The following is a 23,850-nucleotide window of genomic DNA, read 5'->3' as shown; positions in this document are numbered from 1 at the left end:
AATTGAAAAAATGAATGAGGCAGCTAGTTTGGAGTCAGAGAGCGAACAGAAGTTAAAGAAAGGCTCCGCTCCTAAAATCACCAAAATGAGTCAGCTGAAGTTGGAGACCCCCCGGTGGCCAGTCCGAAGATCATTGGAGTCCCTCCAGTGCCACCTCTGAGAGGGAATCTTAAATCACTAACAAAAGAGAGGACCGCCAGCGCTGACTGGGAGGAAGTTATAGGAGAACTGGGAGCCGAGCAGATTGAGGCGAAAAAGTTGATTCGTTCCAGGCCAGAACCAGTGTCCCTCAGACCCAGGAGTGGGTTCCAAAACCGAAAATACCTGGCTTGTGAAGCGTGCCGTTCATCAAATCAGCGCTGACTGGGAGGAAGCAATAGGAGAACTGGAAGCCGAGTTGATTGAGGTGAAAAAGTTGATTCGTTCCAGGCCAGAACCTATATCCCTCAGACCCAGGAGTGGGTTCCAAAACAGAAAATACCCGGCTTGTGAAGCGTGCCGTTCATCAAATCAGAGTACAGTGTGTGTCCACTGTCTAAGATGTGGCGAGGAAGGACATTATGCCACGGAAAGCCAATGGTCACGGGCGATTGGGTTAAAAGACAGGAGGTTGCCAGTGTGGGGTGACTGGTAACTGCGACATGGAGTGCCCAGAAGCAAATCCAAATCTCACCAAACCCCAGAACGGCACATGAGGTAAAGCAGCTGCGTCAGTACTATCCCCAAGTGTGTTCCCATCTACAACAGCTGCAAGACAGTCAGGGGCATCAGTTACTTAATGTCCAGTGCGGAGGTCAAACGATGTACTCCTGGGAGGAGGATTCCTCGGTCAGTAAAGATAGCTTCATCAGTCTAATCGGTGAAAGGTGCTTTATACAGTGCCAGCTAGATGGACTCCTGGTAAAAGCACTGTGGGACACAGGAGCCCAAGTGAGCCTTTTAAATGAAGAATGGAGTAGGCGCTACCTGCCACATACCTGCCTTCAGTCGCTAAAAGTACTCTTAGGACCAGTGGAGCTCCACGGCTAAGCTGTCAACCAGACAGAAATCCCTTTCATAGGCTGGGTGGAAGTGACTTTCCAACTGAGAGTCATGAAGAACAGCAACACCATTGAGCTTTTGGTACCTTTTCTCGTGACCAGTGATCAGAACATGGCAGAGAATCCTATCCTGGGTTATAATGTAATCAGTGAGGTCATCACGAAACACAAGTCAGGGACTCTGGTGGTGGATGCAATTGCCACATCACTTGCCATACCCAACGCTGTGGCAGAAAATGTGATTCATAGAGTAAAGAAAGCATAGAATACAATGGACCTAAAAGAAGTCAAGGTAGGCTGGCATACAACCATCATCCCTGCAAACCAAATAGTGGGGGTGAGGTGTGGAATCTGGGTAGAACTGGGAAGAAAAGTCCAGAAAAGACTGTTCATGCCAAAAGACTCCTCAGAACTTCCGGAAGGCCTAGTTCAAGGTGAGACTGTGATTATGATTCCTACTGGTGGGTTTACTCGAGTGACAATACCGGTGATGAATACTACGAAACACGAAATTAGAATGGATCCGAAGACTGTGTTAGGTCACATTGAAACCATTAAAATGGTATATCCAGCCAGTGTGAGACCCGCCCAGGGGTCTACAGTGAATTCAGTCTCCCCACCAAGGAACAGGAGTTGCCCAGGGGATGAAATTGCACGACCCACCTCAGGGTCCTGTGATCCCCTAGTATCACTGGAACACTTGTGTGCTGAAGATATAGCAATAGCAAAACAGATGCTGTCATGCATTCTCCAATGATGACTCTGATATAGGCTGTATCCCGTCGTTGCAATTGAAAATCAATTTGAAAGACACGACCCCAGTAACCAGAAATTACATGTCTGTGCCGAAACCATTACACCGTGAAGTTAAAGAGTATTTACAAGATCTAATCAATAGAGGTTGGGTCCAAAAGTCGAAGTCGTCTTATTCCTCTCCTGATCGGCACCCGATACCAAAGATTCAAGATATGCTGGATAGCCTATCAGGAAGTACCTGGTTCTCTGTCCTCAATCAGGGTAAAGCCTACCATCAAGGGTTTGTTGAAGAGTCAAGTAGACCCTTGACAGCATTCATCCCACCGTGGGGGTTAAATGAGTGGATCCGCATACCGTTTGTGCTCAGTTCAACTCCAGCAGAATTTCAGAGGCGCATGGAGACCTGTTTGGAAGGATTGAGGGACGATATCTACCAGCCGTACTTGGATTACAATGTGGTACGCAGCAAAACCTTCCAAGAGCATATTGAGCACGTGAGGACCGTATTACAGCGGTATCAACAACACGGAGTTAAGTTGACACCAAAGAAGTGTGAACTGTTCAAACGGCAAGTCCGATTTCTAGAGAAAATTGTGTCCGTGGCAGGATATACAGTACCATGGACCCAGCAGAAATCGCTCCGGTACGGGCCGTAAAAGACAAGCGGCCCTCTTCTGTCGGGTAGTTGGGGCAGATCTTAGGATTCCTCTCCTACTTTCGTACTTACGTTCTGAACTTCTCCAGGATTGCCGCCCCACTATACCTCCTTATAAGGGGGACGACAGAGTCAACAAGACTCAAAAAAAGAACGTGGGTAAGACCGGGCTTAAAAGAAACAACGCCGTTTCGTCCCAACAGCCCATTGTCTTGACGGCAAGCCACCAGGAGGAATTGGAAGGACTAGTAGTACCTGGTAAAACCACCCTTCTTTGGATATCATGATTTCAACTTACCATTTGTTCTTCATTGTGACGCTACTCAAGTTGGACTGGGAGTTACCCTGTATCAGCATCAAGATGGAAAATTGAGTCATCAGTTACGGTTCTAGGACGTTGACAGACTCCGAGAAGAATTAACATCTACATTCCGTAAAATTGGAGTTCCTGGCATTGAAATGGGCTATCTGTGAACCATTTAGAGATCATCTCTACTACAGCAGAGTTTGAGGTATACACTGACAACAATATAAATCAGCAAAGAGGAAACTCTTAAAATATAACTTTTATTACATCTCTAAAATTATTTTGTACCTCCAAAATCAGTAATAATGTCTTGAAGAATAGGCTCATTTTATAAATAAGAATTATGATGTTTATCATCGCTCATAAAGAAATGGTTACTATATTATTTTTATGTATTGGGATTCAATGCTGGTCAGAGATGTAGTAGTATTGGAGATTCTCAATGTTTTTGCAATGATGTGGCGTCGATTGGTTCCCTCCAATACAATAAAGGAGGGCAATCTAGAGTCATTCTTTTTATGTGGAAGGGATATATTCCAATATCTCCCTAATACCTAGAGAGGGGACTGTATAGAGATAAAGGTAAAGGTGTGAGAGATCTCCATAGGAAATAAATGACCATCGTAAAAAGGTAAATCTACATGTAAAATGCACTTTATAAAATGTATTTATTTGACTCTGCATGAAAATATACTAAATTATCCGGCTACGTGGAAATGATGTCAATGACAAGCATATTAGATGCCCAAAGAGGACTTGCGGTCCAGACCCCCGGAAGTGATGCGATAAGCGCATGCCCCGGGCGCCTGGGAATGACGTGGAAGCTTTGCGTTCCAGGCGTTCGGAAATGGCGAAGGTAACATGCGGACTTGCGGTCCAGACGCCCGGAAGTGATGCGATGAGCGCATACCCCGGCAGCCCGGAAATTGCGTAGAAGGCTTGTGTTCCAGGCATCCGGAAATGGCGGAGCTAACATGGGTTCCAGACGCCGGGAAGAGATGCAAACAATGGATGCCCTACACGCCGTAAATGACGTAAGTAAATGCCCGGTGACCTCCAAATTTTGACACGTTGGAGGACTATGACCCTAGGATGTGGAATATAAAAGGAGGTAAATGGTCACATGGGAGCTTTTCGGTGACAAACAGGATGTAACTGTGAGGTGAGCACAATCTCAGAGCATAAACAAAATTAGGACTGAGATCCTTATGAAAATATATAGTACCATTCAAGAAAAGTGAAGGATAAGATTTTATAATAAAAAGGTTGTGAATTATGGTAAATAAATGATGATGTAAATTAAGCCCCTACGCGGAAGTGACATGGGACACCCAGAAATGGAGGGAAAAAGAATATATTTAAACAGAGAAGGTAGGTGTGGAGGACCCCCCTTTCTCTTTGCATTTTTGAAGGTGGTAACAGCGCTCTGTACCACAAAAATGGACGCCCACCACTGTGAGGTCCGCTAGATTGTTTTTAAGTCACATAGCACTTTATAGCACAGAGTCACTTTTTTTTGTAGTGCTCCCCAAGATACGAGTTACACTCCCCTGATGAATCCTCTATGAGGAGGAAGAAATGCGTCGGGAGGCATTTTTTTGTGGGGTATTAGATACACTTGGGTACTGCCCTTGTTAGGGCGGGAGCAAATATCAGAGGCACGACAGGGTAGATTTTTACTCTCAGTAAAACAAACTAACTGAATTGGAGGAAAAAACCCTGGAGGATGTCCACAGGCAGAGGAATGAGTGAGATCCACACATATTGTTAAAGTTTTATATCACTTTGTTTAAGTTATATATGGACCAGGACTGGATTAATATTGATGGCTTTTTCCAACATGCTATATAAGAGGTTATCCATTGTGTCCTGATTTCATTTTTTGTGTCTTTAACAAAGATTGCTACATAGATACATCTATTAGGACTGAATCAGTATTGTTGATCCTCCCTATTTTACTATATGAGGGGTTTGTTGTGATGTTTTGACTACAATAGGGTTTTATCTGTAGTTTATATTGGACATTCGAGGTACAAAATAATTTTAGAGATTTAATAAAAGTTATATTTTAAGAGTTTCCTCTAGGCTGATTTATATTGTTAATACTGAGATTATTTGCTGCCGTAAGTTTAAGCAGGTTGTAGCTAAGTAATACACTGACAACAACTTTTTGACCTATGTCCTCACTACAGCCAAACTGAATGCAACGGGTCAGAGATGGGTCGCTGAACTAGCTAACTTCAATTTCAGCATCAAGTAGAGGCCAGGAAAATGCAATGCGGATGCTGACGGATTGTCGAGAATGCCACTAGAGCCTGAGGAGTTCATGCAAGAATGCTCGGAGGAAGTCAGTCTGGCAGCAATTGAGAGCACTACCCAAGCAGTGCAAGCTTATCAAGAGGAAGACGCACCATTGTGGTGTCCGTTGACAGTGGAAACCACCATAAAAGTGAGAGAACGAGATCACCCCGTCTATTCAACAACTACCAAAAGGAAAACTCCGTAGAGAACAATGGAAAGGTCAGATAATTGGTAGAATAATACTTTATGTGGACCAAAATCGGTTTCCAAGTAAACGGGAGAGAGACAATGAGTCACCAGCAGTATCTGTTTTAGTTAAACAATGGACGAAGCTCTACCTCAGTGAAGACAGTATCCTGTATCATAAGGATGACAAAACCGGCAGTTGGTACTACCCAGAGTATTCAGTAGGATGGTCTTCAAAGAACTCCATGAAAACATGGGACACCTGGGAGTGGAAAGGACAACCAACTTGATCCGTGAACGTTTCTTCTGGCCGTACATGCAGAGAGATATTGAGAGGAACATGACCAGGGAGTGTGGGGGTCTGAAAGATAAACGTCCCAACACATCAACTGGGACACTTATAGGCAACATCCAAACTACGTATCCGTTTGAGATGGTCTCAATAGACTTTCTACATCTTGAGACGTGCAAGGGTGGTTATGAATACATATTAGTGGTGATGGACCGTTTTACTCGATTTGCCCAAGCATTTGCCACCACCAATAAAGCTGGTCGAACAGCGGCAGAGAAGATCTTCAATGATTTTGCTTTGAGGTTTGGGTTCCCTACAAGGTTACACCACGACCAAGGAAGAGAATTTGAGGACCAGCTCTTTGCCAAGCTAGGAAAGCACTGTAGAATTCAGAGATCCCACACAACACCCTATCACCCAGAGGGTAATGGACAAGTGGAAAGTTTTAACCGGACATTATTGTCGTTGTTGCGCACTTTAACAACTGATGAGAAGAAAGACTGGAAGAGTTCTCTGTGAAAACTGGTACATGCCTATAACTGTACAAAGTGCAATGTAAAGGGTTACTCACCCTTCTTCCTATTGAATTGACGATTGCCAAGACTGCCAATTGACATCATGTTCGATACTCCGGTGTCAGAGACTTGCAGAATGTATCCGGAGTATGTTCGGAAATGGAAGGAACGGATGGCAGAGGCATAAAAATAGCGTCCTAAGTGGTTACTCAAGGACAGAGCAAGAGTAAGGAGTACTATGATCGAAAATGCTATGGAGCAGAATTGGCACCGGGAAGCCGGGTACCAGTAAAGAACGTACGTGAGAAAGGTGGTCCAGGAAAACTTTGTTCATACTGGGAAGACAAGGTGTATGTGGTCGTAAAGAGGAAAGCAGATGACAGTCCAGTGTATGAAATCCGATTGGAAAGAGGGGACAAGAAAACCAGAATAGTCCATCTGAATTTATTACTACCCTGTGATTATCTCCCACCACAACAAGACGACTTCCCAGAAGCAGACCGACATCGACCGAGATTGACTAGAAGACCACCACCGACTAAACTCCGGAGGAGGATAGTGACCTTGAAAGTTCCAATGAGGAAGAGCACACCATTGTAGTTCTCAGACCAGCAAGGAGAGGGACGTACCATCCTCAAGAGAGTGAACTAAGTCCCGAGTCTCCAGAGTTTGTACCAAGGGATACAGATGAAGTCCAATTCAGATCTGTTGATCGAACACCGGTCACTGAAGAGACTGATCGACAATTAGGAGTAGCAGAATTACCAGACCAGGTGGAAACGGATGATTCAAAAGAAGTACAGGAACTTACAGAGGCAGTTCCAAGGTCATCTGAGCAAGTACGAGAAATGAGTGCGGCAGAAGAAACTCCTGTAACCGAAGAACCCGTGGAACAACCCACCAGGAGGATGTCAACTCGAGAAGTGAGGAGGCCCATGATGCTGACATATGAGACACTCAGAGAACCGAGTCAAGTCCCAAAGACTGTTGACTGGAAACAGGTATCTCTGCCTGTGGACCAGGTAAGCCCATTTGGGTGGTATTGACCACCGAGAGACAGTATGGACATTGTTACCTGGTGGAAAGACTTGTTTTGGCCTAGTGAGAGAGAGAGCTGGTTGAAGACGTATGAAAAGCTCCAGTGGAAGAGATGCTGATTGATTCAATTGTGTTAATTGTTTATTTCTAACAGGAGTCCTACAAGAAAAAGGTCATAAAAATAGGTTGTTGTCAGTAATCACCACACAGGGACGACACCGGGGAAATCATGCGATATCTCACTGTGCCGTCACACTGTCAGTATTTCGTCCGGAGTCACGAGCACACGATCCAGACTACTCGCTGCGTAGGTATCGGTAAGCAACCAGTCAGCTTATGGCGTCACACCTCTGGGTTCCAAAGCCTGAAATCCGTGTTTAACGCCCTCCGTAGGTCACTGTCAGCTTCACGATAGCCCAATTATTATTATTCTATGCCACCACCGGCCGAGTTTGAAGTATAAAACAGGCCTGGCAGGACGCCTGCGTTTTGGTAGCGGGTATGGCTTTGGGGAAGGGAACGATTACAGAACAAAAGAAACAGGACTATTGAATTTTATATTTAATTCAAAAGGGAGGCAGTGTTCAAGAAAAATATATACAAGTATGTTACAAAGGAGACATTAGAATACACAGGAAGTTACATAAAATAAACAGGATAAAAGAAGATAACTTACACTATACGATTGCTGAGACGATTCAATATAGGTGGAGGAGGGGCTCCCCAGTTGGATTATGCTGTTATCGAACAGGACCCGTTGCTTAAAATTCTTATTCCCCCAAGGCAATGAGTGAGTCTGTACTGTCCATGGGTTCTCTTATACCTAAGGGGAGATTTACCCACACACCCCTTGTGCTGACACCATGTGGGCCGGTCTCCAGCCTGTACATTTTTATTAAAAATGCTAACTACTGTGATAACTCATTTCTCGTTGATCGCAAAAGCTTACAAATGACACCATTTTTCTCCTTATGATTTTATCTTCTGTTAGAGACCGCTCATCGCATAGCTGCAGTCTGCTATTCTGGTGTTTTTGCACTACAGCTCTCTGATTTGTCTTGCAACAATGAAAAACTATGTATGTATTCCTCGGCTGTTTCTGTCACTAGAAATATGGTTCCCATTATTGTCGGACTTATGGAACTCACAATATTTCATATTTCATATCGGAGTCGACATGGCTATGGCTGGTGGCAGAGAATTGTTTGTGAGTGCCTTTGAAGTTAACGAACCACTTCCTCTTTCCTCCAAACTCTGGCCTGGGAGAAGGTGTCAATCTATCTCAGGTCTGTGTTAAGAGGAAATACATTTGCATTTTAGTTAGCTTCAACCAGTTCTTGGCTGGCATTTGTTTGTGTAAGGCCTCCCTCATGACTGTGTTAATTGGGGCTTTTGTGCTGAGCAGAAGCGGAATAAGGGAGGGGGGTGAACATCTATGTCAGGCAAATATGGATGAACATTTTCCTGACATTAAATTTCCCTGACAGTTGTTATCAATGTTTATAAATGTTATACCAATTTGACCATGACAAATTTATATATATAGGTTCTAAGCTTTCACCACAGTCTCAGAAATGGTCAGATTGACCAAATAAGATGAATCTCGAGGACAACATTCAAAAAAGGAGAGAAGAGTGTGACATGCAGAAGTATTGCTGTTGCTTCAAAAGCATCTAGCAACTGTTACAAACAACACAAGCACAGGAGACAGGAAGTGTTGTGCTTCAGAAGCATCCAGCAACTAGAGGGGTAAACACAGTCACAGGAGACAGGGAGTGTTTTCGCAGAGCCCCAGGGGGATTGTGGGGATCTTGTTATTGTAGTCTGACTGAAGCCGAAGAGAAAGGTGGTGTGTTATATGGGTCTGACAGAAGGCAACTGAACAGGATTCAGATCAGGAGAGACACTAAACACAGGTCAGATAAACTCCCTGAACTAATATTGCGTAGTGTTATCAGGCAGGAAGATTAGGACTGGAAGGAATTGTGTTACAGGGATCATCTCTCTCATCAAACCCTTACCCCCTTCATCTCCATGCAGAATAAAGAATGTTGTGTACTATTGTGTTCATGTGAAAGAAAAGCCTACAGAAGTGTGCTGCTAAGAGATCTAATCTATGCTGAATTATGCTACTGAAGAGACTGTAATACTGTGCCTTGTGAAGAAACTACTGTATTGTTACTAGAGCCGGTTGCTCAAGAAACTCAAGACTTTACTGTAATGAAGATTGTTGCTGTAATATCCCTGAATTGCACTGGCTGTGTTCCAGATTAAATTCCACTGTTAAACTGTTGAAAAAGACTTTTGTCAGATGTGTCTGGTCAGTAATTGAATCTATCATGTGCCTGAGAGAAGCTGCAGCCTATGGTCGCCCTGAGTAACGGTTTCCCCAGGATTCCAAAGAATTCATGAAACCCGTCTCTCCCTTTCTGAACCTAGCGGCGTGCGTGTAACACCTGGAAAAAAACAGTTAGGATCAGTCTTTCCAGGGTAAGGAAAAAAAGATATAAAGAAAAAATGCTTCTTCACCCCTGGGGCTATGTTCACACATACAGTAGCTTTTTTGATGTGTTTTTGCACTTTTGCATTACTTACAAACTGAAAAATACATTAAGCAGAAATTGTAAGTTTAACATCTTACTACCTTATCTGCCCATGTGGTGTGTGAGACATGATCAGACACATCCTGTTTCATTTATGAAGATGTGACTCTGAAAGTCACAAAGCCTAATTTTACAGGGTTATCAGGTGGACCTTACTATTGTTAGATTGCCATCAGCCAGCTATGCTATGCTTTGTTGTTCCCATTATTAAAGATTGGGTCTCCTGGGGGCATGGTCTGGCAACTGATTAACATGGCTGTGTGAGTACTGAGCTCCCTCTCACCCAGAGCCATTTTCAGCAACGTATGCTGTGTTCATTCTACTTTTTATGGCTCATCCCTCTCACCTAACACCTGGCATAATGACCCGGGGTAAAAGAAATCAGAAGAACCAAGGAAAATTGGAGTTTTACTTCACAGAAGACCGGAGCAAAGATTGCAATCATGTCTCTGCTAATGGTGTGTTTCCTCCTGAGACCCGGACTCCTGCAGCGGAGTTGCGCTTTCCGCCTGCAGTGAGTACAGGGCTCCGGGTCCCTCCTCGCAGCAAAATCACAGACCGAGTTCAAGATATAGTCCTCTGGCAGAAATGGAGGAGGATGCATCGGAGAGGCGGAGGGATATTTTCTCTGCCACAGTTATCCCATCTACACAGAGAGAGAGGCTGGAGGAGGAACTGCAAGTGTCAGCAGGGGAGCCAGCCAGCTCTGCTACATCTACCACTTCAATAGCACTGGCACAGTTCAACACATCAGATGAACCAGCACCAGGCAACTTACTTAGAGATATCAGTTGAGCAAAAAAAGGAAGGCCATAAGTGTTTCAAACACCCCAGAATAAGACATAGTTAGGACACAATGTGAAGACTAAAAAGATTTGATACTTTATTGAATATGTTGTAAGGTAGCGCTAATGATCATGTTGAGGAGCACTCACTTCATAGGGTCAATTAAAGCACACGTGCAACGTTTTCTGGTAATATGAAGTCCAAAAGTTTATTACACATCATAAACTGCTTATAACATAGTCCATCAGAGTGGCTAGCAGGAATGTTACACATGTAATATCCTAGAGCCTTTTCAGTGGCAGCTATGCCTGCTTGGCTTCAGATACAGACTTCAGCAAGGTACAACATCAATATTAATTTAAAGCACCGATTTACCTTTGCCGGGTCTTAGCTGCTTCTATCAGCTCTGTTCTGCCACAGCTGTGGATTAAGGCTCCCGAGACGTGGTCTCCAGGCCACGTGCCTTCCAGGGCTACTGGTGTCCCAGACACAGGGATCAGGCCTCTTGCCTCTCCAGGCTACTGGTGTCCCAGACACGGACCAGGCCTCTTGCCTTCCAAGGCTACTGGTGTCCCAGACAAAGGGACCAGACCTCTTGCCTTCCAAGTCTACGGGTGTCCCAGACACAGGGATCAGGCCTCTTGCCTTCCAAGGCTAATGGTGTCCCAGACACACGGACCAGGCTTCCCCACCATTTCAAAAACCACCAGGATTTATATATCCTTCTGTGCGCACAGGACCTGTGATGATGTCACAGTCATGTGATCAGTCACCTAAACGGGAGGTATGTGGTCAGCCAGAACACACCCCCTCTGACATTTTGGCAATGCAGAAAGCAGCTGTATTACATATCCCCCCCCCCCTGTTCAAACTTGTGGGGTTGAACACATAATATACACAATCACATTATAACCCACAGTTCATACAGAGACCATGTACTTGACATTTACACTGCTTAGTCCCTGGAACATTAGTCATCAACATTAGCCCATTCCTTAGGGACCTACCATCCATCATTGTCTCCAACTTCGTCAAGTCACATTTCCTAGTCCTAACCTTGTCAGACCTCCCCCGCTCCCAGCGGTCAATACCGCAGTGCAACTCACTTGCGCTTGTATCTAAGGTCCGGTCCGACTCCATACTGTCTCGTACTCTATTGGGACGTTTGCATGGGCCTCTCAGACCTGAGTTACTGGAGGTCTCACTACGTCTAAACCCACGCCCACTACCCTCAGGACATCCTGAAAGGTCTTTAACTTCTGCTGTAGCTGTTCTAATATTTAGGGGGCCCTTCCTCTGTCAGGTCTCACAATTTATAGACTGCTGCCATCTTCTGCTGCTCAGGCGACGCTGTCTTTCTATTTGCAGTCTGGCGAGATTTAACTGTTCTACTTCTCGCAGGTACAGTACAGACCAAAAGTTTGGACACACCTTCTCATTTAAAGATTTTTCTGTATTTTCATGACTTTGAAAATTGTACATTCACACTGAAGGCATCAAAACTATGAATTAACACATGTGGAATTATATACTTAACAAAAAAGTGTGAAACAACTGAAAATATGTCTTATATTATAGGTTCTTCAAAGTAGCCACCTTTTGCTTTGATGACTGCTTTTCACACTCTTGGCATTCTCTTGATGAGCTTCAAGAGGTAGTCACTGGAAATGGTTTTCACTTCACAGGTGTGCCCTGTCAGGTTTAATAAGTGGGATTTCTTGCCTTATAAATGGGGTTGGGACCATTAGTTGTGTTGTGCAGAAGTCAGGTGGATACACAGCTGATAGTCCTACTGAATAGACTGTTAGAATTTGTATTGTGGCAAGAAAAAAGCAGCTAAGTAAAGAAAAACGAGTGGCCATCATTACTTTAAGAAATGAAGGTCAGTCGGTGGGAAAAATTGGGCAAACTTTGAATGTGTCCCCAAGTGCAGTTGCAAAAACCATCAAGCGCTACAAAGAAACTGGCTCACATGAGGACCGCCTCAGGAAAGGTAGACCAAGAGTCACCTCTGCTTCTGAGGATAAGTTTATCCGAGTCACCAGCCTCAGAAATCGCAGTTTAACAGCAGCTCAGATTAGAGACCAGGTCAAAGCCACACAGAGTTCTAGCAGCAGACACATCTCTTCAATAACTGTTAAGAGGAGACTTTGTGCAGCAGGCCTTCATGGTAAAATAGCTGCTAGGAAACCACTGCTAAGGACAGGCAACAAGCAGAAGAGACTTGTTTTGGCTAAAGAACACAAGGAATGGACATTAGACTAGTGGAAATCTGTGCTTTGGTCTGATGAGTCCAAATTTGTGATCTTTGGTTCCAACCACCGTGTCTTTGTGCGACACAGAAAAGGTGAACGGATGGACTCTACATGACTGGTTCCCACCGTGAAGCATGGAGGAGGAGGTGTGATGGTGTGGGGGTGCTTTGCTGGTGACACTGTTGTGGGATTTATTCAAAATTTAAGGCATACTGAACCAGCATGGCTACCACAGCATCTTGCAGCGGCATGCTATTCCATCCGGTTTGCGTTTAGTTGGACCATCATTTATTTTTCAACATGACAATGTCCCCAAACACACCTCCAGGCTGTGTAAGGGCTATTTGACCAAGAAGGAGAGTGATGGGGGGCTACGCCAGATGACCTGGCCTCCACAGTCACCAGACCTGATCCCAATCGAGATAGTTTGGGGTGAGCTGGACCGCAGAGTGAAGGCAGAAAGGGCCAACAAGTGCTAAGCATCTCTGCGAACTCCTTCAAGATTGTTGGAAGACCTTTTCCGGTGACTACCTCTTGAAGCTCATCAAGAGAATGCCAAGAGTGTGCAAAGCAGTCATCAAAGCAAAAGGTGGCTACTTTGAAGAACCTATAATATAAGACATATTTTCAGTTGTTTCACACTTTTTTGTTAAGTATATAATTCCACATGTGTTAGTTCATAGTTTTGATGCCTTCAGTGTGAATGTACAATTTTCAAAGTCATGAAAATACAGAAAAATCTTTAAATGAGAAGGTGTGTCCAAACTTTTGGTCTGTACTGTAGGTCACTCGGTACTCCATCAGCATTCGTACATATGCAAGATTTTCTTCTGTGCCTACAGCAGAGAATGACACCATGCCGTCTTCATCCGGTATCCAGTCCTGATTATCGCGTGGACTGCTTATTTTTATCACACCATACTTCTTTACCATCATTTGCATGGTTCGGCCATTTCTCCCAATGAGCTTTCTTACCAGAGCATGAGGCACCCGGATGACTTCTTCCCGCAGACTTTGAGCTTTTCTCATAAGCTCCAGTTGTCTAATGGGCTCCAGTTGTCTAATGGCTTGTTCCGTCTTCAACCGGACAAACCGCTTCGTGCGAATACATCGCCAGTGCATGTCACTTAGGATAGCCACCCTCTTCACTGTGACTTCGGTTGTGGACAGGACCACCAGCTGTTTAGCTTCTGAGGTCGAGTACACCTTACAGGCTCCCATGGCCTTCTTAAACTCTTCATGCACTGACTCTCTGGTGCATTCTTCTCTCAAATCTTTGGGTACATCTATGAGGCACTTGTACCGAGACGTTTCTGTCTCACCAGTGGTTTCCAGACGATCATCTGGCTCAGGTTTCAGGGACAACTGACTTTCAGCTTCTTCACCCTGTATGCTTCCCCTGAGCTGCCTCACAGCTATGAACTCATGAATTCTCGTCTTGACAACTTCCATTTCATACTTATCTTCTTTTAACACTCTCTCACCTCTCCTCAGGTCCACCTTCTCATGGTTTAAAGGATTAAGTGCAATTTGTTTGCCCTTCTCCTTCTCCAAGGAGGTCTCGTTTACTGATTGGTACTTTGCCAGGCGACCTTTGAGCTCGACAACTTCTTCCTCTAGCTCAGCTACTCGCCTCTCAGGAACCCATCTCTGAAGCTCTTCCTGCTTCAACTGCTCCTTTATCAGCAGAAATCTCTCAGACCTCTCTGTCTCCAATGCACCCACTTGGCTCTCGACAGCCAGTCTCTCAAGATTCTCTTGCTTCAAATGGGCTTGTAACGTCTCCTTGAGCTCCTTGATCTCGGCTCTTACATCCACGGAATCATCCAAGCTCGCATTATTCGAGGAGGCATTTGCTTCATACCTCCCTTCTCCGATAGACTCCTCCATCTTTTTCCGCTCAGCATTCTGGAGATCATCACAGAACGTCTGCAGCTCCTTCACCTGAGCTTCCAGTCCCGAGATCTTTCTGTGGAGATCATCATTCTCATCACGGATGTCCTGTAGAGTAGTCTCAATCACTTGGTGCATGTCCTCTGCATCCGCCTTATCATCCTCTAGTTTTTCCTTAACCTTGAGGAGATCCTCATAGTCTCTCTTAGTTTGTTGCAGTTCCCTTTTGAATTTTTCACGCATCTTTTCAGCCTCACGGTCGTGACCAGACACTTCATCTTTTAATGCCTCTTTCAGGGCGGATAGCTCCCGGTCTTGCTGGTACAGAGAGTCCTCCAGCCGCTCCTTCTCCTGCATTAGAGGCTTTACTTGGTCCTGGAATTGCTGCAGCTCCCTCATGAGTTCACCATACAGCTTCTTGAATTCACACAGCTCCCGGTCGAACTGTTCGCGCTGTTGTTCTAGGTCTTGATCACGTCCAGAAACTTCATCCTGCAGCGCCCCTTTTAAGGCAGATAGCTCCCTATCCCTCTGGTGTAGGCCCTCATCCAGCCTTTGCTTCTCCTGCATTAGCTGCTTCACCTGCTCCTGAAATCTCTGCACTTCTTTTCTTCAGACCTCTGCTTCTTCCGCATCCACCCAGCCTTTCTTCACTTTGTACAGCTCTAACTGTACCAGGGAGAAACGATCTTTCATCTCACACAACTCATCTTCACACTCCGCTTGGTCAAGCTTCAATTGAAAAACTTCCTCTTTATTTATCTGGAACATTTCTTTCCATTTGTTGATTTCCTCGCTGCTTTCCTCCAGTTCTCGCTGCAAGTTCCTCACAACCTGATTTATTTTCTGCCGTTCAGACTCCAGGCTCAGCTGGTCCGGGGATACATTCTTCATGTTTCTCCTTAGTTGCTGCACATCACTCTGATACTGCTGCCTGATAGGCTCCAGCTCTTGGTCATGACTGGCCACCTCCTCTTTCAGGGCTGTCGGTTCCTGATCCTTCTATCTCAGTAGATCATCCTGCTTGTAACGAATCGGCAAAACTGCATCTAACTCTTCCACCTGGCCTTCATTGTTGTCTGATACTGTACCAGAGGTTGCTACTGGCAACGTCACCTCCTCTTCCCTCCTGATCTCCTCTGCTTCTAAAGGAGGATCCACATTCGGAATAAAGGCACACAGCATTGCATTTTCTTTATTTGCCCTTCCAGCAAAGGCTACAGGAGCAACTTTTTTGTGGCCCTTGCGCCTTCGACGACGAGAGGAGGACTTTCTCACCTCATTTAGCTCCTCCTGACTGAACTCTCTTTCTACTTTCGTAGTGTCACCATCAGTTGTGGGGTCTGTGTCACTCCCCATGGTGTTGTGGACCAACAAGTCACCTCCCACTTTGATTTCAACCCCTTCCACTGAAGCTACCCAGTTATCAACGGTCAAATTGTCATTTTTAGGTGGTACCAACATATGATCAGTAACCAACTTTGGTATTCTATGCTCCACCCTCTTTTGAGACTCCGCCCCCTTTTGGACAACCACACCTGTAGGGGGTACTTTAAAAAAAAAAAGCGCCATAGTCTTACAACCCAGTTCACAACATATCTTACTACCTCCCTGGGCACTCTGGGATAGTACCGGCACCACAGGAGAACTCAAGGAATGGTCCACTACCGCCATTCTGTAAAGGGCCAACAGCTCCTGCCCTTCCTGTACCAAGTCCTGTTGTCATTTCTCAAATACCTGCTTTTGTTTCTCAAATGCCTGCTGCGAGTCCTGTTGTCGTTTCTCAAATACCAGCTGTTGTTTCTCAAATGCCTGCTGTTAGTCCTGTTGTCGTTTCTCAAATGTCTGCTGCAGCGATTTTAACAGGCACTTTAATCGGTCAACAGCTTCAGTCTCATTTGCTGCTCCCTTCACAGCCTTCTTTATCAGCTCCTGCACTTCTTCAGGACACTCCATTCTGCTGCAGAATGCTTGCAGCCGGTCATCTAACCACTTCTCCATTCTGCCTGGTGATACTGCTCCATTCATAGCCATCGCGGTACGCTGTTCACACTAGACACTTCACACGGCTCTCCCCGGAAAATTTTTGGGGCCCCACCAAGCCACAGCAAACCAGCCGAGTTACAGCCAGATGCTTTAATCTTCATGGCCCCGCCGAGCCACAGCAAGATGCTTGCATCCACATTCGTCGTCCTGTACCGTCACCCCTAGCAACCAGGCAGCAGTTGCCCACATTCTCCAACCAATTGTAAGGTAGAGCTAATGATCATGTTGAGGGGCACTCACTTCACTGGGTCAATTAAAGCACACATGCAACGTTTTTCCGGTAATATGAAGTCCAGCAGTTTATTACACATCATAAACTACTTATAACATAGTCCATCTCAGTGGCTAGCAGGAATGTTACACATGTAATATCCTAGAACCTTTTCAGTGGCAGCTATGCCCACTTGGCTAGAGATACAGACTTCAGCAAGGTACAACATCAATATTCATTTAAAGCACCGATTTACCTTTGCCGGGTCTTAGCTGCTTCTATCAGCTCTGTTCTGCCACAGCTGTGGATTAAGGCTCCGGAGACGTGGTCTCCAGGCCACATGCCTTCCAGGGCTACTGGTGTCCCAGACACAGTGATCAGGCCTCTTGCCTCTCCAGGCTACTGGTGTCCCAGACACAGGGACCAGGCCTCTTGCCTTCCAAGGCTACTTGTGTCCCAGACACAGGGACGAGGCCTCTTGCCTTCCAAGTCTACAGGTGTCCCAGAAACCAGGATCAGACCTCTTGCCTTCCAAAGCTACTGGTGTCCCAGACACAGGGACCAGGCCTCTTGCCTCTCCAGGCTAATGGTGTCCCAGACACAGGGACCAGGCTTCCCCACCGTTTCAAAAACCACCAGGATTTATATATCCTTCAGTGCGCACAGGACCTGTGATGATGTCACAGTCATGTGATCAGTCACCTGAAGGGGAGGTACGTGATCAGCCAGAACACACCCCCTCTGACATTTTGGCAATGTAGCAAGCCACTGCATTACAATGTTTAAAAAGACACACATTGTGTATGTTCCGTATAATATAAGACATAACATGGGTAGGTGAGGCAACAGAGGGTAGATAGAGACACAGTTGGTATCAGATTTGAACCAATCCTACAACATATAAAGTCACATAGTCCAACCAATACAATCCATTGATCACAGCAAAGAAGTGTGCAGTAAAGTCATAGTAACATTGATCGTATGACCTATAAAAGGTCAGTGAAGACAATCATAAGTCATATCCTACAACACACAAAGATGCAAATGTCAAATGGGTAAGGCTAGATAGACATACTTAGTAAAAGGTAGGAGATAACCAACAGTGTCAGGGAAGGCCCCGACACGTGTTTCCGTACTTCCTCAGGGGACAGTGGTGGGGTGTGTGTGGATACAGGGCCACTTACATATGTGAGCCTGGAAGACAGGAGGTGGGCACTGACCAATAGAGGCGCTTAGCGCATCACCCCTGGACATTGGTGACCATGACGCGGCCTCTGATGGGTGGCGTTCCGGTCACATGACCGCGGCACCCGGAGGGTGCGCACAGGGTCAGCCCACATAACTGCAGAGGGTGAGATGCCAGTCATGGACATGCAGGGGACAAATATGGGAGAGAAGAGAAGGTTGCTCCCACATGGGAAAATAAGTAAATACCGCATCTGTTCACACATGTGTTCACCCCGCACATTATATATACTTTAAACAACATACATGGTGCACAACAGATCAAGCTGCAATGAATGTCCATAATGTAGATAGATGTCCATGTCCATCATGTCGCTTGTTCTCCTTAAAAGGAAATCGAGTTCCGTTTAAGTCCAAATATGTTATCTGTCATAAAGTGATAGGATTCCCTTCCAACTGCAGTTCAAAAAAGGCTCCACATATAGAGCGAGGCCAGGGAAGGAAAAGAGGAAGGGAGGGGGAAGGGAGGGGGAAGGGAAGGGGGAGGGAGGGATGGGGAAAAGGGAGGAACACGGGAGAAGAAAAACAGAAGGATCTAGTATAATCGTAATAAAAAAACAAAAGCACGGGTCATATCATAAAGGTTCCCACGTCCAGAGAAGAAGAGACGCGGAGGGAGCAAACAATTGCCACACAGTTAAAGAAAGGGGGAGAAGCTCAGTCGTTCATTCAGGCCCGCTGGTGACATAGTTCCCAGTCTATAGATCCAACGGCACTCCAGTTTGGCCAGTGTCTTCTTTACATCACCTCCTCTTAGGCCCAAGTGAACCTGGTCAATGCCACGGACTTGCAGACTCTTGGGGTGGCAATGATGGTATTTCTTAAAATGTCTTGGTAGGGTCCGAAGTGATGATAGGTCCTCTAACTCCCCAGCTCCCAAAATGTTCAACACATGCTCCCTCACACATCTCCTTAATTCCCTAGACGTGAGCCGCACATAGATGGGCCCACAGCCACATGTGGCATGGTAAATGACCCCAACACTACTACAGGAGATATATCGCCTGACATCAAATACTCTCGTGCCATCCACATTACGAAATGTTTCAGCCCTAACTATATTTCTGCAAGAGGCAAGAGCCACAGGGATAACAACCCCGTTTGGGGTTGCCAATATTGAAATGCAAGGTATTCTGGTGCACACAGTGACTGTGGACCAGAGGATCCCTGAGGCTTCTGCCCCTCATCGCAGTTATAAGGGGACGATCAGGTAGGAACTCTCGGAGGCTTGGATCGTTTTTTATGACCTGCCAGTGTCTGTCAAGAAAGCCCCTGATGGCGTGCTACTGATTATTGAATGTGGAAATAAATCTCACCACGGGCCGACTTATGGATCTCAATGGCTGCTTGGATACAAGCTGCTCTTGTCTGGAGGCAACCTTCGCTCTCTGGTAACCCCTCTTAATACTACGATTACTGTAACCTCTACAGTCATGGCCAAAAGTATTGAGAATGAGACAAATAGTATTTTTTCCAAAGTTTACTGCTTCATTTTTTGTAATGGCAATTTGCATATACTCCTGAATGTCAAAGAGTGATCAGCTTAACAGCAATTACTGTACTTGCAAAGTCAATATTTGCCCAGAAAATGAACTTTAACCCCTAAAACACATTTCAACATCATTGCAGTCCTGCCTTAAAAGGAGCAGCTAACATCGTTTTAGTGATTGATCCATTAACACAGGTGTGGGTGTTGATGAGGACAGGGCTGGCGATCAATCAGTCATGATTAAGTAAGAATGACATCACTGTACACTTTAAAAGGAGGCTGGTTCTTGGTATCATTGTTTCTCTTCAGTTAACCATGGTTATCTCTAAAGAAACACGTGCAGCCATCATTGCACTGCACAAAAATGGCCTAACAGGGAAGAGTATCGCAGCTACAAAGATTGCACCTCAGTCAACAATCTATCGCATCACCAAGAACTTCAAGGAGAGAGCTTCCATTGTTGTCAAAAAGGCTTCAGGGCGCCCAAGAAAGACCAGCAAGCACCAGGACCGTATCTTAAAACTGTTTCAGATGCGGGATCGGACTACCAGCAGTGCCGAGCTTGCTCAGGAATGGCAGCAGGCTGGTGTGAGTGCTTCTGCACGCACTGTGAGGCGGAGACTCTTTGAGCAAAGGCTGGTTTCAAGGAGGGCAGCAAAGAAGCCACTTCTCTCCAGAAAAAACATCAGGGACCGACTGATATTCTGCAAAAGGTACAGGGAGTGGACTGTTGAGGACTGGGGCAAAGTTATTTTCTCTGATGAATCCCCTTTTCGATTGTTTGGGACATCTGGAAAACAGCTTATTCGGAGAAGAAGAGGTGAGCGCTACCACCTGTCTTGTCTCATGCCAACTGTAAAGCATCCTGAAACCATTCATGTGTGGGGTTGCTTCTCAGCCAAGGGAATCGGCTCACTCACAGTCTTGCCTAAAAACACAGCCATGAATAAAGAATGGTACCAGAATTTCCTCCAAGAGCAACTTCTCCCAACCGTCCAAGAGCAGTTTGGCGCCCAACAATGCCTTTTCCAGCATGATGGAGCACCTTGCCATAAAGCAAAGGTGATAACTAAATGGCTCATGGAACAAAACATAGAGATTTTGGGTCCATGGCCTGGAAACTCCCCAGATCTTAATCCCATTGAGAACTTGTGGTCAATCATCAAGAGACGGGTGGACAAACAAAAACCAACAAATTCTGCCAAAATGCAAGCATTGGTTATGCAAGAATGGACTGCTATCAGTCAGCATTTGGTCCAAAAGTTGATTGAGAGCATGCCAGGAAGAATTACAGAGGTCTTGAAGAAGAAGGGGCAACACTGCAAATATTGACTTGCTGCATTAACTCATTCTAACTGTCAATATAACCTATTGGTACTCATAATATGATTGCAATTATATTTCTGTATGTGATATAAACATCAGACAAACACTAATAAAAACCAGAGGCCAGCAGATCATGTGAAAATATAATTTTGGTGTCATTCTCAAAACTTTTGGCCATGACTGTAGAGACAAATCTCTCCCGCATGTCCGCTGCACACATTTTGAAACCACCTCATCAGAGCAGATGCGTCTAAGATGTAAAGATTGTCCTTTGGGTACTGCACTAATTGTAGATCTTGTGTGTGCAGATGAGGCATGCAGGAGAGAATTGACCAAGGTCTCCTTCCTGAATATGGTCGTGCCACCTCACCATCTACCATGAATTGAAATCTTGATATCCAAGAAGTCAATTCTTTGCAAGTGATGTTTATAGGTGAGGTTAATGTTGTAGTCATTCACATTCAGGGAGTAGATGAATTCCTCCAGCTCAGAGACCGATCCATCCCAGATGATCAGGATGTCATCGATATACCGAAGCCAGCACTGCACGTGGGCTGCGGCCAGAGCACCACCACTGAAAACCTCCCTCTCCCAGTAACCGAGAAAAAGGTTTGTGTATGACAGGGCGCAGGCCGCACCCATTGCAGTGCCCCTCCTATATAGGTAGACCCGGTTCCCGAACGGGAAGATGTTATGCTTAAGTACAAACTCTAATAGGGTAAGGATCAGAGAGCAAAGCCACGCCTCCAAACTGCTTATCTCCAAAAAATATATTTCACCGCCCTCAGTCCGCGATGGTGCTCAATACTGGTGTAGAGGGCCTCCACGTGAACAGCAACCAGCGACACACCACCCTCCAATATAAGCCCATCTAACAACCGCAGGACGTCCAAAGTGTCGCTGACATAGGAGGGCAGCGTCTCGACTAATAGATGTAAAAAGTATTCAATAAACTTACATGTCATATCGCACAACCCTCCAATGCCAGAGACAATTGGACGACCTGGCGAAGTCAGTTGGTTTTTATGGACCTTCGGTAATAAGTAGAAGGAGGGGATCACCGGGGCCTTGACGAGGAGGCCCTCCAACACCTTTTTAGTAATGACACCCCTATCAAGGGCATCCTCGAGAACACTGGCAAGTTCAGTTGAAAATGAAGTCATGGGGTTGGAATGAAGTCGCTCGTAATATGATTTATTACTCTGTTGGCGCATCACATCTTTTCATACATATCCGATGGCCAAATGTCCTTATCGGCCGGCTTAATAACAACCCCCTTTAATTCCCGCAACTCCCGAAGGGCCTCCCTTTGTTTAAAGGAGAGGTTACATCTGGAGTTGCGGGTATTCAGTTTCTCAAGGTCTCTAAGGACCAACGTATTAAAGATTTCTACTTGGGGACATATCGACAAGGGGGGAAGCGTCGCTGACCTCGGGTATATATGCTGCGGAAATTTACATTTATTGATGGAATTCGACCCTTCTTCCAATTCCTCCAAAATCAACATTGCATCTGCCTCAGTCTGGGAATAAGATGTGGGGATAGAGGCTGAAATAGTTGGACGTCTAGTATGCAGCTTGTGTAGTATAAGTTTCCTTAGGAACAGGCTCAGATCCTTGGCTACAGTAAAAGAGTCAAAGTTAGAGCTGTGGACAAAAGTTAGGCCAAGTTTCAATACCTCAATCTGAGGTCTAGTTAGAGTCAGATTTGACAGAGTAATTACCTCCAACTGATTCGCCTTCAGTTTAGGACGAGGTGACAATTGGCCTTTTCTAGATGCATCTCTAAACCCCTTGCTCTTAATTGACCCAGCTCTAGTCAAGGGTCTGTATGCACCTTCTTCACCACCTGATGGTTCTTCATCAAGAGAGGATAATGATGATGCTGGAGGACCTAATGGTACCAATTCAGCAGATAACGTTTTTTTTCTTTTTGCCAACATTACCTCTCCATCCATATACTCGTCTATTACTAAAATCAGCAATATCCCTCTGATATTTTTTAGTTTTAGTTTCAACTATTTCCTTCTCCCATTTGACAAATTCTCGATCCAACATCTCAGTCATCTTAGTCTCTTCCTCTTGCGAAAGCTGTGAGGCAAGCGTTTCTTGTATCTTTCCAATCTCTGATTCAATGTCAGTGATCGACTTCTCATTATGATCAATGGGAGAAGGTGAGCGCCACCGATTCCCAAGCTGATTTTAAATCCTCCTCCACAACATTGAATGAAAGAAATACCTGGATGCGTAACCCCCGGGGTACTAGACCCCTCTCAATATATCTCTGCATGAAAGCCTTATTCCACCACAACCGCTTCTTTTGGTGTAGCTGGGCCTTCATATTATCAATCTGTTCTGCCGCCATCCTCTTATCTGTAGAGGATTAATTCATCGCACACTCAAATGTCGTGAATGCAAAATACATTTATTAATAAACAGACAATTTATTCAAACCAAGTTGCTTTGTGACAGTGGTAAGATGTTTCGGCCACAATTTCGGCCTTAATCATTTAGTCGCTTATTGTATGGGTGGTTTGAAACTGTTTAGAGTCTGAAAATAGGACTAAAGTCCAGGAAAGAGGAGGGCTCAACCAGGTCCAATAGTGGTGCAGAGCCAAGTGGATCATGCGGTCATATGGAGTCCCTGTATCGTCAGGGTGTAGGTCCCAGGAGAGATTGTACCATTCATTGGTGGTGTGGAGAGGTATAGCGGCTCTCCTGCGCCTTGCTTTGGCCGTAGTCAGGAGCACCACTATACCTCTCCACACCACCAATGAATGGCACAATCTCTCCTGGGACCTACACCCTGACGATACAGGAACTCCATATGACCGTATGATCCACGTGGCTCTGCACCACTATTGGACCTGGTTAAGCCCTCCTCTTTCCTGGACTTTAGTCCTATTT

The 23,850-nt window shown here is 45.3% G+C and overlaps 1 pseudogene; it reads right to left on the bottom strand.

The window, feature by feature from the left end:
* Positions 1–10,624: 10,624 nt before the first annotated feature.
* Positions 10,625–23,010, bottom strand: LOC141264623 (uncharacterized; annotated as a pseudogene).
* Positions 23,011–23,850: the final 840 nt, after the last annotated feature.

The sequence above is a fragment of the Phyllobates terribilis genome, unplaced genomic scaffold (genome assembly GCF_046119375.1).
Source record: "Phyllobates terribilis strain yellow unplaced genomic scaffold, ASM4611937v1 Scaffold_4__5_contigs__length_816908805, whole genome shotgun sequence".
In the NCBI taxonomy this organism is placed as follows: domain Eukaryota; kingdom Metazoa; phylum Chordata; class Amphibia; order Anura; family Dendrobatidae; genus Phyllobates; species Phyllobates terribilis.
This window is presented reverse-complemented; position numbering and strand designations above follow the sequence as displayed.